This window comes from Saimiri boliviensis, chromosome 5 (genome assembly GCF_048565385.1).
Source record: "Saimiri boliviensis isolate mSaiBol1 chromosome 5, mSaiBol1.pri, whole genome shotgun sequence".
Taxonomy (NCBI): domain Eukaryota; kingdom Metazoa; phylum Chordata; class Mammalia; order Primates; family Cebidae; genus Saimiri; species Saimiri boliviensis.
In genome coordinates, this window is record NC_133453.1 from 100,259,955 (window position 1) to 100,277,938 (window position 17,984).

General features: G+C 36.0%; 1 long non-coding RNA gene across 1 annotated transcript in view; it reads left to right on the top strand.

Moving 5' to 3' along the window:
• The window catches only part of LOC141584616 (uncharacterized), a 572,621-nt gene that overhangs the window by 140,494 nt on the left and 414,143 nt on the right, over positions 1 to 17,984 (top strand). Inside the window, exon 4 of the long non-coding RNA XR_012517775.1 lies at positions 975 to 1,138. This is a non-coding gene — a long non-coding RNA (uncharacterized LOC141584616). The remainder of the gene's footprint in view (positions 1 to 974; positions 1,139 to 17,984) is intronic.

Genomic DNA, 17,984 nt, shown 5'->3' on the forward strand with positions numbered 1-17,984 from the left:
GATAGGATAGAAATAGCAAAGAAGATTTTATCTCATTTCCCCTTGGCACTTATTGAATGCCCATTTATAGGGACTGTGATTACTAAGGTGGTCTTTGTTCTCTAAGGGTCTGGGAAGTGGAGGTTGGGGCAGGAATTTATTTGTGAATATATGAAAAGGAAGACTAGTCAGATTCCTCCAATTTAATGTTTGGTGCTATTGTGATAACCAAACCAGTCAGCAGCATGATTTGATCCCTAGGATGGCTATTTTTAATCTTTGCTCAAAGGACAAGGGACAAGGGACAGACTGTCAGGCAACCAAGTCTAATCCAATGTTATATGTGTTACAGTAAATTCAAGTACCAGGAATTACTATGAAGGCAGGAAGAGGTGCTGCTTAGTTCTTCCTGGGAATCCTGAATATTCTCACAAAGACAAAAAGACAAGAATTTCATTTCTATCTTGAAACTAATATTCACTGAGGACTGATTGTGTTGAACACTGGGCACACATGGTCAATGTGACTGAAAGGAGAAACAGGTTATTTCAGAAAGTGGAGCCTAAGTAAAGCTGGGGAATTTCAATGTATATTTTTACTCCAAAGTGTTGTTGGATTTCTGGGAAGAGAGGAGGAAGAAAAGCTTGGAATTATGTTGCAAAAGTGTTTAATGTCATTCAAGGCAGAGCTTGGTCACTTTGCAGCCTTCAGAGATAATTTACCTGGGGAGAGAGTAGAGGAAGAAGTCAAATGCATAGGATCAAATGGGCATCCTTGGGGAGGGGCCAGAAAGCTGAGGAAAGTAGACCTTTTAAGATGAAGCAGAAGGAGTAATTAGCAGAATAGAAAAGAAAAGCCAGAAGACAATTTGGTTAAGTCGCCTTTCATGAAAAGGTCGCAAAGCAATGCCCATTCAGCCCCCAGTTTTTCTACCCATCCCAGTCCAGGTGACAGATATATGAAAATATCTGAAACTGCCATCTCTTGTTTTCCAGGCTGGTATGATGACTCTCTGCTCCATGAACACAACCTTCTTGCCTCAGTGCTCTGCTGTCTCCAGGCATGGCCGTCATCCTCATTGTCTGAGATAGTGGCATAGCGGGAGGATGGAGGAAGGCATAGTGAAGAAGAAACAAGGGCATATGTCAGCCGTCTCAGGGTACGTTCCTGAAAACTTTTGGTCATTTCCTACATAAAAATTCTGGTTATATCTCATGTGGTCAGAAGTTAATTAGATGGCCATATATACGTGCAAGGAAGACTGAAAAATGTAATACCTATTTGGGGAAACCATATACTCAATAAAAATTCAATTATTGTTAAACATAATCAGCAACTAATGGTTTCTCCCATACCAGGGCAATAGTATCAAGTGTTCTTAGAAGAGACTAAGGCGTGATGGCTCACACCTGTAATCCCAGCACTTTGGGAGGCTGAGGCAGATGGATCACCTGAGGTCAGGAGTTTGAGTTTGAGAAAAGAGTAAAGGTATAAGGAAATTTTACCAGCTCATACATAACACACACACACTTTACGTTATTATCATAAATTATAAGGATTTTGGTCTTCTATCCACCTTACTAGAAAAAGTTTTTAGTATTTCCGGGAGTTTCTCTCTTAAATGTCTCTGACACACCCCAGGAGAGTGTATACATGTTCATGAACCATGTCCACTATTGCTCTCAGCTGCTTCCCCCTGGGGGAACAGAAATTGATGTCCCCTCTAAAGGTGAACACCTTCATGACCACTCTTTCTGAGTCCCCATTTGCCATCATCAATGGATCAAGACATTTACCACTGATGGCTCCATATTCCTTCTAGTCATGGATCTTGGTTGAATTGTCCTAGCAACAATAGCTTCATGAGTGGTAGAAGCTCTTTCAATTCAGAGCCCCCACCCTGCTGTAATCTATAAAGTACACTCACATTACCAAATTTAATTATGCAGTAATAATATAATTTTCAAATCTATGAGTGAGACCAGTACTCTCATATTACCCATTGCTTTGATAAAAATGCATACTCATGCTTCCAAACTCTTTCTGCCCTTAAAATTAAGTTATCTCTCAGGGGACCTGTTGTTCTTAGTTATATTCTTGCTTTGACCATACCCTTGCCAGTTCATTGACTTGCTTTAATATATTTTTGAACATCAAGAGAGAGGGATAATGGACTTACAGGTTCCATCCTCCTTTCTCCGTAAGTCTTACTTGTCACTTACTCGTTTGTTTTCACAAATAGTTACAAAGAAGAAAGCAAGTTGCTAACCTGGCAGCATCTACCTTTGAAGTGAATGTACATGGGTATGTTGGAAAAGGACATGGTGGAAGTTCATGAGTGAGGAGTCTCTAAGCCCAGAGCCCATTCTGTGCCCTGTGACACTAGACATAGGAAGAGGACTCTAGAGGAATTAGTGCAAAGGAGTAGGCAAGAGTGGTCCACAAGAGGTGGTCTGACCAGGGGAGGATAGATATGTGACAGGGGTAGTAAAGCATAATGAATACAGACAACAGGTTGGAGAAGTATCCCTGTTGGGTGGTGATTACGCATCACAAAGGAAAGGGTTGGCATTTGGGAGTGAGACCAGTGTCACCAGAAATGAGAAAATACCAGTTGCAGAGAAATTGGGAGGGCTCCAGAGTTTGATTCCCTTTCTTGATTTCCCCCCACAGCCAGTAACACAAATGAGCATTTAAAAATTATTTTCCAAAGTATTTTTAATAACTACAGTTCCTAATTAGTTAATCTTAACATCAGTTCTAAAGAAATGACAGTTTCCCTGTGGTTTTTAAAAAAAACCCTCTGGCGTTAATTAACTACTTTTGAATATGTTAGCTATATTCTGGAGGGATATTAGAAGTTCTTCCTACCCGTAAGCATTTTTTTTTTCTGTAAGTATCCATTGTGTATGCCTTGGGTCTTCTGAATTTTAACCCTTTAATAAGGGTTAATTAGCAAAGAAGTTAATAACAACATTGTATTATGGAATAAAGGGATTGAACAGGATCTTGTTACGACATCCACATATGGTGCACAGGTGGACATTAGGACCTACCTCTTGTTTTATGGTTAGAGAAGTGGGAAGTGGCCTGGAGCATAAGCAGCAAAGCACAGTTTCCAAAAACATGATTTCGGACAACTGCTGATTGTTAACATGTTCACTACACTGGAGGAGACTTTCTCAGCAGGACCACAGAGTAGAGCAACAGGGAACCAAATACTGTGTTCCCTCAGATGTTATGTCTCAGTCCAAGCAGGTAGCCCTGGAGAACAGCCTCCACAAAGGAGAATCAAAGACCTAGGTATCAGAACAACAGTCCCTGAGGAGGGCTGGAAAAAGCAAGGCATGAACCAGTCCTTGAAAGACACTAGAGAATCAAGCATATTGAATAGAATAGAAAGGATGTCTATAATTACAATTGTGGTAAGGTCAGGGCTTGAAAAAAATCTATGAAGTAAACTCATTTGTAAAGTTCCCCATAGATTATGGAGGGAATTCTGAAGTGAAGAAAATTGGAGGGTCATCCCAAATCCCTTGGGAGGTTCCATCTTGCATAACTGCAGTTATACCATGTTCACTGCTACCTGACCATAAGCACCCCCTGACTTAAAACAGAGAACACTTTCTATTGTGCTACTTCTCTTCTCCTAAGAGATGATTGTGCAGTGTGCTGAAAAAAAAAGACTAATTAATACAACAATGTTAATATTTTAGTGTAAGACTATGCAAACTGCTTCATACATATTACCTAATTTATTTTTTAAATTTTAAAGCCATTTACGTATTAGGAAACTGAAATGGAGGAACTGGGATTTGGGTCTGTCTTTCTTGAAAGCTCTTAGTGCTTAAATTTTCTGTGTATGAAAATATATCCCCTAAAAAAGTGAAGCAACCAGTTTCTTATCCTACCTCCCTCATAATCATACTATTAAAAATTTGTTTGACACTTTACATTTTTAAGACTTTTCTTTATGTTGATTTTAGCTTGTTAATAATTTACAAGAGGGAGTTCCCTTGTATAACTGGGTTTCTGAACATTTCCAATGAGGAGTGGGTTGTAGGGGATGATACAACATCACAAATAACCATGTAACTCTCTGCTTCCAAACGGTCTTTTTAAATCTGGTTTTTCATTATATTAGATGTGTGTCCTCAGGAAACTCACTCATCTTCTCTGAGTCATACTTTCCTTATCTGTAAAACTTGGGTAGTAAATAAAATAGAATTTGTATTAGTCAATTCTGACATTGCTATAAAGAAATACTTGAAACTGGGTAATTTATAAAGAAAAAGGGTTTAATTGATTCATGGTCCTACAGGCTGTACAGAAAACATGATGCTGGGATCTGTTCAGCTTCTGTGAAAGCCTCAGGAAACATACAATCAGGGTGGAAAGCAAAGTGGGAGCCAGCACTTCACATATCTGAGAAGGAGATGAAGGGAGGAAGATGCCACACACTTTTAAACAACCAGATCTCATGAGAAATCTGTCACAAGAACAGTACCAAAGGGATGATGCTAAACCATTTGTGAAGGATCTCCCCAACCATGATCCAATCACGTCCCATTAGGCCTCACCTCCAACATTGGGAATTACCGTTGAACGTGAGATTTGGGTGGAGACACAGATCCAAACCATATCAGGGTATTTTGAGTGTTAAATGAGGTTGTGTGTATAAAGAGCCATGCTCTCTTAAACATGGAGCTTAAAGTCTACTAGAGGATGATTAAATAAACAGAAAAGTGGAAAATTAAACCAAAAATAAAGACCACTCATATAAAATGCATTAACAAATTATAATAAGTTTTGTGAAAAAAATGATTTGAGACATAAAGATCACAAGGAATATGAATCAAATAGTACTCATATTTTATCTTAATTGTAATGAGATGCCTTTGAAGGGTTTTAAGGGAGTCACCTGAGAGATTTTTACTTTAAAACAGTCATTTCAGCTGCTACATGGAGAGTGGAATGGAGGAGAAAGTAGGGCCAAAAAAAAAGGAAATGTTAGGAGCTTCGGTAAGCTACAAGTGCAAAGAGAGAAGTGGATGGAGTCAGGCCATATTTTGGAAGATGATAGGCCTTCATGTTGGATTAGATATAGGAGTTAAGGAGAAATGTCAGCTTGTGAAGGATGACGATCAGATTTCTGACTTCAGTAGCTGTGGCTGGAAAGTCTGCAGATAGAGCAGTTTGCTGTAGAAAAGAGATGATCAAGAGTTAAATTTTTTTGGTGTTTACATCTTAGGAAGATTGAAGATGTCCAAGAAGATTCACCAAATAACAGCAGGCTCTCATGTCTGAGGTCTGTATTAAAACTATAGATTTGGGAAGCACCAGAAGTGGTACTGTTTCGTAGCTATGGGAAAGGATGAGATTACTGAAGGAGGCTGTAGAGAAGAGTGTGCAAAAATGAGCCCCAAAGACATTCAACATTAGAAAGCAGAGGAACTGATTTTAAAAATCTCAAGAATGATCCCCCAAAAAAGAGAGAAAATGATGATTTATTGTCTGCATGGCACAATTTTATACTTTAGTAGAAAGCTTAACTTTTTATTTTTTCTTATTTGTATCCTATTTTTTAAGTGAGATGAACATTTCTGAGTAGAGATCATGATTCTTTTTCCTGGTGTCTTATATTCCAAGAGTTCAAGAAATCTTTTTGATCAATTTAAGAAGAAGGTTACAAAATAAAAATTCTAACTTACATCAGATTACTGAAAGTCATCTTACCTTCTATAACAAATCCTAATGGTTTTAATAGACCATTAGGAAGATTTTAGTCTATCTCTTTGCATAAGAGAAAAGGAAACTTTTCATGGAAAAAAAATTATCTTTTCCTTGCCTACTTAAATCAAATATCTTATTTGTTAGTAGAATAAGGCCATTCAATTGCAATAAAGACTCTAAATCAGAGGTTGATAAAATGGGCAAGTATCTGATTATGTTTCTGGACTTATTCAATGGCTAATCAAAACTATAATTTTTACTTGATTACATTTAAGAAGGGTAACACTTCAGTTTTGTATCAGATAATCACGAAACTAAAAAATCTATTAAAATACTTCATAGCCTTTGTACCACCTGCCCACAGGTACAATAATTACTGAAAGGCAAAAAGAAAAGTAGGAAGTAAGATTACTTCTAAGAGGATTTTAGTTTTAATATTTAAATTATGGCTACATGGCTAGCAGGACAGATCTACAGAATAAATTAAAGCGATTTAATGGAATATAACACAGGTTTACAAGTAAGAGATACAGATACTTGCATTTATCATCTAAATGTGGTGATGCTGTCACCTCTGCTTTTACATTCATTTATTTTAAAATTGGAGAGTTGGAAATTAATGAGCTGAGACTTTTGACCAAAAAGAAAACAACCCCATTCTTTTGGGTAACCTATTTATTGTACTGCTCTGAAGCAATTCAGGTAAATTTCAATGCATGTGTGTTTTGCCTTAGATTCCTAACATTATTTTTAAAGTAGTCAATAAATATTATGTTTCTTAATATTTATGTATATTTTAATGTAGTAAGTATAGAGCAAAAAAGCCCCACAATCCTGTTTTCTGGATAATTACAGTTGACATGAAAAAATAAGGAGTCAGCTTGTGAAGGATGATTGTCAGATTTCTGGCTTTAGTACCTGAGGCTGGGAATTGCAAGTAAGGCAGTTTGCTGTAGAAAAGAGATGACCAAGAGTTAAATTTTTGTGGTGTTTAAATCTTAGGAAGGTGTTTAAATCTGGACTGTATATTATTGCATTGTATACCCCACTGTAAATACTGATGGAAAATGCAAAAAATACTACAAGGTATAAGGTGAAAAGTAAAAGGCCTTATTTAAGATAATCATTTTCAATAGTGCATGTGTAGCTTGCAAAAAGTATATATGTATATATGCATTAATTTGTTCAACAAATGTTTATTGAACATTTATTACACAAGTGTGGATATATGCATAAATAATATGAATATACACATGTAATGGCATGTATATGATATACACATATGTGTATAATGTATTACATATAAAATATGTATATGCATATGTAATATATTACATCTACAAGATATATTCTTGCCTATGTGTAGGCACCCTGGTATAATTAGAAATTTTAAAATGATTGTCAGTTACTGAGGTTACCTGTACACCAAAGGTTTTCCTAGGCAGACAAGCATATGATTTTTTCTCTATTTCAAATATTTTTCTTATCTTTCTTTATTTTTTCTCTTTATCCTCCTTCTTTCCTTTTCTCATTTGCAAATGATAAATGATATAATAGACATTATTGTCTTTTAATGAATTTACTTAATGTATCTGTAGTTTTTAATTTAATTTTATTTTTTAAGGGATTGGGGAGCAGGGTCTGACTCTATTGCCCAGGCTGGAGTGCAGTGGTGCGAACCCAGTTCACTGCACCCTTGACCTCTCAGGCTCAATCGATCCTCCTGCATCAGTCTCCTAAGTAGCTTGGACTATAGGCATGCACTGCCACACCCAGCTAATTTTTAATTTTTTTTTGTAGAGACAGGGTTTGACCATGTTGCACAGGCTGGTCTCTAACTCCTGACCAAGTGATCCATCTGTTTTGGCCTCCCAAAGTGCTGGGATTACAGTAGTGAGCCATCACACCAGGCCTCATAGTTTTAAGTATTGTTTTTATGCTTGTTATAATTTTAGGGATATCATAGGGGTTCTGAAGCCAGAGCACCGAAGTTAAAGCCCCAGTTTCACAACTTACTAGTTGGGTGACCTTGAGCAAGTTTTTCTGAGTTTTTGTGACTCGGTTTACTTACCTGCAAAATGGGGGTAGAAAAGTACTGATCCAGGAGGGTTGTTGTGAAGACTAAATGATTACATATACAATGACTGGAACAGAGATCAAGTGTTCAATATATCAGTACATGTTAGCTATTGATATTTTTCTTCTAATTTCACTTGTTAAAGAACTTTTTGTCTTAAAATATATAATATGTTCAATTTATTAATTGCTATAATGAATCATTGCTTCTTTTTTGTCTCTATTTTTTGCTTTTGGAAAAATTCTACCTTAAAACAGGGCCAGTTCTCTTACTTATAAATTCACCTAAAATAAATTCACCAGTGTGCCTAAAATAAAACTCCCTTGAGCATTTTAAATCCATTCAATATCTGCTAATTTTATCTTATTTTAAACTATTTACCTTTTTAGAAATAAACATACCTAAAGATTTACTATTACAAATAACTATAGGAAATAAAAAATAATCAGATTTACAGAATTTGGATTGGGGTATTGTTCTGCATCCCATGAGTATGTCTTTCTATTTTTATTCATATTCATGACTAAAAACCCCTCTTTTTCCTAAAGAACATTTCATTAAAATAACATATGTCCAATCATGACTACTTATTATATGAAATATTTCATTAAAAATATATAATTTCCAAGATGTTCGAGTCATATAATTGATTATGACATAGTCTTGACCCAAATAATAGGCAAACTGGAATATTTGTAACTCTCTTTGAAGGAGTAGTATAATTTAACTCATAAATCTGGACTGTATATTATTGCATTGTATAACCCACTGTAATTCTTTAAATTAGGGATATTTCTAAAAAACTGAGAGTAATAAAATTGTGATCTAGTTTTTCACTCTTTTGACAATATGATTAGTGTCAGTTCTTCACTAAACAGAATCTAGTATTTGATTTATAAGCACTTAGTATACACCGGATATACAGAACATAGAAATTAACATTCATTTGCAAAGACTAAACACAGAGAATAGAATATAAAATATCCTTTATCAGACTATCAGATTTGATAACTATATTTTACTAGACTGAGAATAGTCTAGTAAAAACTAATAAAAATTCCTTAAATTTTTCAATATCAAGAAAATAGTAAGATATTCCTTTTTCAGGAATATATACAATGCCATCATTTAGGAAATGTTGCAAAATCGTTTTCTATATTTGTCATCTGTATTTATGTTGGAAGTGTCTATAAAAATTGATGACAAAAGTTGTGAGGTGATATAAAGATGATTTTTTAAATGACCTACAAAATTATTGCAAAAATGTCATTGAATTTAAGAACAGATATACATTGGGAAATGAGATGTATTAATAGTTTTAGTTTTTCAAACATTATTTTGGGGAAAGTACACTTAGAAAGGGGCTTTCTCAAATGCAGATATTGAAAGAATGTTTTATTGAATTTTTTAATAACCGACTCAGATATCCACTAGAATGTAAGATCACTGAGGACAAAATTTTTGTCTGTTTATTGCTGGTTTACTGCTCTTTCTCTAACATCTAAGAGAGGGCCTGAAGCATAGCAAGAGCTCAATAGACATTGAATGAATGTATGAATCTACTTCTAATCGTGCTGACATTTTTCTAGGCCAATCTTACTGGAGCAAAATTAAACACACTAGAACTCTGGGATTTTGCCATTCCTTTAGTCTGAATCTTGAAGTTGATCCAAATAAAGGTGTACAGAAAACTTTGATCCTATTCTTGGCTAATCTCTGAGCCAAGGGAGAATATTTGTGTAAGGTGAAATTTTTATAAAAAGTGCTGTCTTATAAAACCCTAGCTTTAATATCAAGCTGGTTTTAAACTAAAATTACAAAAGAGTAGTAGTCCAGAGACCATATAGTAAACTCTTTACTCCTTACAGCTGTCAAAGCCTACCTGAAAGAATCACCCTGTAAAGAAGTTTTGTTACTTGCTTAACTGTACTTAAGCAGTACGTTTTTACCACCACATGCTCTGCAATTCGTTACTTAATTAATTTAGTCCAGCACAGAGCTAATTCCTGTAACTGTGAACCTGCCATATCTCTCTGGTAGAATTGGACTTCGTCATAACATTGGTTTATATTTACAAATATTATAGAAAATGTTCCTAAAATATTATAATTGTGTTTTCTGTAAGCTAGTTATTGATAAAGTTTTAATTACATTACATGAGGGGATTTTATTTTAAGTTTTATATCAAGATTGGTTGCATTTGTCTAATGGACCACATACATTTTTTTAATGGTTCAACTGACCATGTTTTCAATTTTATGTTGTCTAAAGCTTACAAATATACTTCTAAGCCACCTATTGGAATGTGATTTTTTTGATCTCAGTGTTTCTTTATGTGTGTGTGTGTGTGTGTGTGTGTGTGTGTGTGTATTCACTTTAATTCTTGCTTAATTTTACATCTTATTCTTGTTTTGCTTTCTTTTTTTCTCACATACATTTAATTTATATCTTAAAATATACATGTCCTTATAAAGCACATTAAATCAATTGTGGAACAAGGTGGCGATTATTAATCAGTTGTTGACTAATACATAAAAACAAAAAAGTTTAAAAATTTTAAAAAAGTTAATTAAGATAATTGACTGGATTATCAAATGAATTTGCTTGGCAAAATGACTTCATCATTATGGAAAATCGCCAAACATCTGACAGAGGGCAGCACATCAAGGTATAAAATTCTACGGGGAGAGAATTTTGTTAACCTGGAAAGTACTTTTCAATTTTGTTCATTTGTGGTTCAAATCTATTTGTACAGAAAGGGAAGGGTGGAGAGAAAGGGAAGGCAGTGCCAAAAGAATAAATGAATAAATAGATTGATAACACTATTGTAAGAAAGAAATAAGGATCTTCAGGGTTTTTTTGCTGCTCACTACGCATTCCTTAGTGCATCCTGAGATCATCCCGATGTCCCCAGGAAATAGCTGACATCAGATTTAGGCATCTCCATGAATACTTTCTGGGTTGATAGGGAAGGGGTTGTTGGAAAAACTTTGTCAGAGCCACTTATGTCTGAAATTCCCTCCTATCTCTGATTGTGACTCATCACACTGGACTTTAGTTTTCTAACTTCTCACAGAGGTGACTCTCATGGTCATATGAGGAAACCTATTACTGAGTCCTTAATTACCTTCCCAAATATCACCTCCCAGAACAGGGGCTAAATCTGATTGCTGCAGCCTGGGCACATTTTCTGATAATATCTTATCCTTATATTCTGTGCAGGACATTTGAGACCATATATCAGGGTTTAGAAAAGGCCTCAGGATAGTCTGGCTGCCTGAGCTGGCAGATGGGGTAGTCCTTCAGGCCCTGAGGGAAAGCTTAACCAGGCAGGTTGTAAAGGGCGGGAGGTTTCTGCAGGCCTGTATTTCTTGGGGACTGGAAGGCAGATGACCTTTATATTCCTGAGAAGGTTCCCGATAAGTAGTATATTATGACTTTACTACACCAAGTTCCCCTTTTCCTCCTAAGTACTCAACCAGACATTCCTCATTTACTGAACTCATAAAATTTCCACTCATGGATGGAATTAATTATTCCCTAGTTTTAGACCTAGGTTCTGCTGCCTCCACTTTATAGTATTATATGTAGAGTTGGTATAAAATCATTATAGATGGTGCTGAGGAATCCTATTATGGACTGAGAGGTCAGGCAGAGTGTCATTTTTGCCTTCTAAAACAGAAATCAATTTAAATCATCCTAAAACTCACACTTAAAAAGGTTTTGTTTTGATGTGTCACATAAAGCCACTGTGTTTTCTTTAAATTTTATCTCCTTTTAGTTTTACAAATTCTCTTATTTGAAGAGGTAACTAAGAATTAATGTTGGTTTAGTGGTCTTGGAATTCCTAGAATAGAAAACAATTTTTGTGGCTTGTTAATTTGCTAGAGTCATTTTTTTCCTCCCAATTTTAAAATAAAAAAGAAAGGAAAATTATTTTTAAATATCATCATTTAAGCATACCATTTTGAATTTTGACTTGAGGTAGAGCTGCGTTTCCAGGTAAGGGAGATGAAGGAATGACGAATGATAAAAAACGTAATCTGGATTATTTGGAAATCTTTTTTAAAAAACAGCCATTTTCTTTTTTTTTTATCGCATTTTAGGTTTTGGGGTACATGTGAAGAACATGCAAGATTGTTGCATAGGTACACACATGGCAGTGTGGTTTGCTGCCTTCCGTCCCCTTGCCTGTATCTATCATTTCTCCCCATGCTATCTCTTCCCACCTCCCCACCCCCCCATCCCTCCCCCATTTCCCCCCTACGGACCCCAGTGTGTAGTGCTCCCCTCCCTGTGTCCATGTGTTCTCATTGTTCAACACCCGCCTATGAGCGAGAATATGTGGTGTTTGATTTTCTGCTCTTGTGTCAGTTTGCTGAGAATGATGGTTTCCAGGTTCATCCATGTCCCTACAAAGGATGTGAACTCATCGTTTTTGATGGCTGCGTAATATTCCATGGTGTATATGTACCACATTTTCCCTATCCAGTCTATCATCATTGGGCATTTCGGTTGGTTCCAGGTCTTTGCTATTGTAAACAGTGCTGCTATGAACATTTGAGTGCATGTATCTTTATAGTAGAATGATTTATAATCCTTTGGATATATACCCAGTAATGGGATTGCTGGGTCAAATGGGATTTCTATGTTTAGGTCCTTGAGGAATCGCCACACTGTCTTCCACAATGGTTGAATTAATTTACATTCCCACCAACAGTGTAAAAGTGTTCCTGTTTCTCCACATCCTCTCCAGCATCTGTTGTTTCCAGATTTTTTAATGATCGCCATTCTAACTGGTGTGAGATGGTATCTCAATGTGGTTTTGATTTGCATTTCTCTAATGACCAGTGATGTTGAGCATTTTTTCATATGTTTGTTGGCCTCCTGTATGTCTTCTTTTGTAAAGTATCTGTTCATATCCTTCACCCATTTTTGAATGGGCTTGAAAAACAGCCATTTTCTTTATTCCTTAATGTTTGGGAGGAAGCAATGGGGAACAGAATGGTCATGGTGAGCAAGTGCCTCTTCTGTCCTCCATTGTTCTAGTTAGAAAGCATTGGAATAAACATTAAATACTTATGAGATGGTGTGTTTGCTAATTTACAAACACTGCTTGTGCAGAGTTTTGGCTTTTTTTTTTTTTTCCAGATAACTTCTTGCTTTACTTAGTATCACTGGATGAGGGCTTACAGGAAGAGCAATCCTTTCAGGCTATGTTTTTGCCCCCGACCCCTGTATCAGCTGATTTTTACATGGGTTTAGCCAAAGAGAGGCACAGACAGAAGATAAGAGGGAGTGTGAAGGGGAAGAGCCAGGGTCTTTCCCCCATCTGTGTGACTCAGACAGCATCTCTCTCAGTGTCTGGGTCTCTTCCATGCCTCTAGTTCTTAATAGATGGAGCCACTGTCTTTCAAATTCTGTCAGACAACCCTGGCCTTTGGACTTCAGTGACCTGCCTCCTCCAGGTCGCCTGCTGCTGCTAATCTGTAGGTTGCCTTACCACGGCCCTGGGCATCTTTCAGCTCTTGCATCGTGGGCAGGACTGATTTCCTGTAATAAGTTTTTTCTGGTTTAAATACTTAGTATAATTTTTATTTTACTATTTCACACCGAATGATATATTATTACAGCATTTAACTTCTGCCTAAAATAAAGAAAACTGAAAAATATAAGTAGATTTTCTCGATTAGCTAATATTTATTCAAGCATAAACTGGAGAAAGCCTACCACGACTTCCTTAAGATAGCGTATTTAATGGCTCTCCTGATGAAAAGACCAAGGATCACAGCTTGATTTAGAGGTCTAATGGTGTTACCAGAATTCAGTTCACTGGATTTGCTTCTTGTTTATTTTGTTCCCTTTATATTGGAAACATTCTCAGACTTCGTCTCACTTTATCATAACAAAAATGTCAAAATAAAAAAGAATTAACTCTCCTAATTGCCAGTAGCCTCCTGAAAGGAGACAGTCCTGGTTGCTGGGTCAGCTCCTCTGGCTCTTCTCTCTGCAGTAATTGAGTTTCTTCCAGACCCAGGCTGCTCCACTTTCCATCCAGCCTTCCAAGCCAGGCTGGGTCCTGCCCCAGTCCAGCTTCTCTATTTATTTACTTTGTCAGGAAGATGAAGGTGTTGACAGAGTTTGTGATGTGACTTGTGAAGCTCAAACAAAACCTTATGAAAAGAAAGGACTGCATTTCCTAATGGTCACTAATGCCTGGTAATAAACACATACTCATCAGGCAATGAATACCCACTTTGTTTTGAAATGTAAATAGAAGTTTTATTAATTACCGATTCCTAGTAGAAATCTAAGTTACCTTTAAACCTCAGTCAGTGCAATGGTAATTCACAAAAAGAAAGACCACAAATATGAAAGTGGAAAAACTAAGCTACAAGAATGTTGTGATTTTAAGGGACAAATAAGTAACCACTCTTCCTCTCTGGAACAAATTTATGTAAATAGAAAAAATAATCAGAAAGGCAGTTAATAGACGATTGTTTTTATTATTGGAAAACTAGAATGGTCTCTCCAGGCAGATAACTGAGGACTGTTGCTTTGTATCTCAGAATCTTCAGACAGGGAATGAAATGGACCTTCAGAACTGCCTCTAGCAAGTGAATCTAAGTCCTGACCTATGGGTGGTTGCTCCCTGAAACAGGAACAGAGAAGAATGCACCCATCCTAGTTAATCCAAACAGGGAAAGGAGAAAGGCCCCAAGTTGAGCAGGCTCAACTGTTTTTCAGCTCTACCAATGAGATGTCAATCATGCTTTCAAGAGTGGGTAGAAATTATGGAGTGATAGAGGTTTTTATTTTCCAGAGTCAGACTGGAATGCTGGAATGAAAATGAAAGGCTCTTTCTGCAAGCACCTATACAATATGTGTAATATTTTTGATCTATGAATGTTTTACCATTGGATAAAGTCTCAATAAATGTGTTACATTAAAATGTGAAACATACAGCAAATGATTCCAAAAAATCAGCATCATGATTTTCACTTAAGTAGGTAGGAGTCCAACAGCAAATCCCTACTGGACTTAGCACAAAAAATTATTGTGACTAATACTCCAGACCATAACTATTACTGTCTGCTGACTGTAAGAAGCACAAACAAGATTTTTGAGCCTTATTCTAGAAACATGATATATCAATCAAAAGAAATTATTTTGACATTAAATGTTACTGTTCTCCCAGAGGGAGTTTAATGTTATTTTACACAACTAATGAAAACAAAATCTACATTCATGAAATAGAGAAGCAAGGCTTTGGTTTGGTTATTCTCACAAACGCCAGAGAGAAAAAATTTCTTGAGTCCTGCTTTCTTTCACTTAGATAATGAGCAGAAATTAAAGCAGTCCCTTCCAACTAAGACATTTTCATCTTTTCACAGAGATTTCTGAAAAAGAAAAAAAAAAAAAAAAAACAAAACCAAAAAAACAAAAAAACAAAAAAAAACCCAACAACCTCTAGAAATGATAGCCATACTATTAAGGATGCTGGGTGGGAATAGGGTGTATTTTGCAGCGAGCATGCCACATTTTCAACATTGCTTTGCTCCTAAAGCTTAAGAAGCCTCCATTCTACAAATAAGAATAGCTCTAATTTATATCTTTTTTGTTGTTGACAAGCCTTTTTATAATAACTTTATGTTTTAAAATTACCTAAAACTTAGAGTAGTTGCAAGGAACAGGAACTTCTGCATAACCTTTACCTAGGTGCCTTGACTATTAATATTTTGCCACATTTGTTTCATCATTCTCCTTCTCTCTCTCTCCCACCTCATATACTTTTAATAAACATTTGAAAGTTCCAAATGTGCTACCTCTTTACCCCTAAATACTTCAGCGCATATCTCTTAAAACAAAGATTTTCTCTTATATAACCACAGTGCATTTATTAAAGTTGGAAAATTAACTTTGATACAGTATTATTATCTGATCTATAAATGTTATTCAAATCTTGCTAGTTGTCAAAATATTGTTCTTTATATAGTTGGGCTTTTAATTAATTCTGACGCTTCCTGGGTTTAGACTTTAGATAAAGCAGAGATACAGAAAGCAAAAGATATTGTAACTGTTGATGAGACATAGGTGGCCTTTCTTATAGTTGGATTCCTATACTTGGATGTGGAGTATTAGCTTAACATCACTAATGATTAGGGAAATGCAAATCAAACCACAATACAATACCACCTTACTCTTGCAAGCATGACCGTAATCAAAAAATAAATAAAAAATCAAAAATAATAGATGTTGGTGTGGATGTGGTGAACAGTAAACACTTCTATACTGCTGATGGGAATATAAACTAGTGCAATCACTATGGAAAACAGCGTAGATATTCCTTAAAGAACTAAAAGTAGGACTACCATTCGATGCACTAATTTCACTACTGGGTTTCTACCTAAAGGAAAAAAAGTCATTATACAAAAAATATACTTTAACATGCATGTTTATAGCAGCACAATTCACAATTGCAAAAATGTGGACCAGCCCAAATACCCATCAATCAACAAGTGGATAGAGAAACTTATATATATGTATATATATATATAAGTTCCAAATGTGGTACCTTTTATATATACATATGTGTATATGTATATATACACATACATGAAATATTATATACATATATACACACACAGACATATATATATATATATATATATATATATATATATATATATATGGTGGAATACTACTCAGCCTTAAAAAGGAATGAACTAATTGCATTCACAGTGACTTGGATGAGACTGGACTCTGTTATTTAAGTGAAGTAACTCAGGAATGGAAAACCAAACATTGTTTGTTCTCACTCATAAGAGAGAGCTAAGCTATGAGAATGCAAAGGCACACAGTGAATTTTGGGAACTCAGAGGTAAAGGGGGTCAGGGATAAAGACTAAAAATTGTGTGGAGTGTATACTGCTCGAGTGATGGGTGCACCAAAATCTCACAAATCACCACTAAAGAACTTATGTAACCAAACACCACCTGTTCCCCAATAAGCTATGGAAATTAAAAAAAAAAAATTAATTGAAAAATAGAAAATAAAAGAAAATTCTAAGAAGCTTAAAAAAGGAAAGAAAATAAATAGGATTTCACCCCCTACATGAGGTCTATCTCTTACAGGTGGGTATTCCTATAATTAGAGGAATCCCAATGCAACTGGCCAATAAGCACAGGGAAAGGTGCTCAACATCATTAGTTATTAGGGAAATCCAAATTAAAACTAGAATGAGATGCCTCTTCACACCCACTAGAATGGCTAAAATTGGAAAGACTGGCAGTGGCAGGTTTTGGTGAGGATATGGAGCAACTGGAACCCTTGTGCTCTTTTAATAAGTGTGCAAAATGCTGCTGCTTCTGAAGCCGACTGTTTGGCATTGTTGCATAATTAAATACGCACTTACAATGCAATCCATTATTTCCTCTCCTAGCTATTTATGCAAAAGAAATAAAAATATATGCCTACAGAGAGACTTTTTTTTTTTTTAAGAAAAAGACAGCATTCATTATTGCCTTATGTAAACATAAGCTTTGACCTGAAAAGTCTGTCCTAAGGTTTGCATTCAAAGAAGCTTCCCTAGCACTTCTTTTAAGTCAGATTTATGTTACATAGCAGACGGAGACTTCCAGTTTTCCTTAAAGACTTTGCACCACCTTCTGAATGCTCCTATGGATGGTCCCCCGAATACTTCCCTGCAACCCCTCCACCCCGATGTGGGGCATCTGCCAGTATTCTTTTCTAATCTGCTTGTATTCCTACATGGTATCTTCCCTCCGCATGTAACATCTTACTGCCAGTATGGTCCTGATATTGTGTTACTTCCTACTGATTACTTTGAGAGATTTTATAGGATCTGTGATCCCATAGAGATTTTGGATGAAACTAGACACTGTGTTGTCCCCTAATTATCTTTCCTATATGTACTAAATTTTCACACTCCCTCCTTCCCTCCCTCTCTTTTTAGCCATTCTCATTCACATTATAGCTCTTAGCCAGATCTTTGGGACCAAGGCTCCTGATTCACTCTGAAGCTTTCACCACCCAAACTTACCCTACCAGAATGAGACTGGTTTCTTACCTTCCCAGGCCTGTGATAAAGATCAGTAGGGACTGATCTATTTGTGTGCTCATTGTAGAAAATAAAAGAAAACTCACGCACATACATACACAAGCATGCACACAT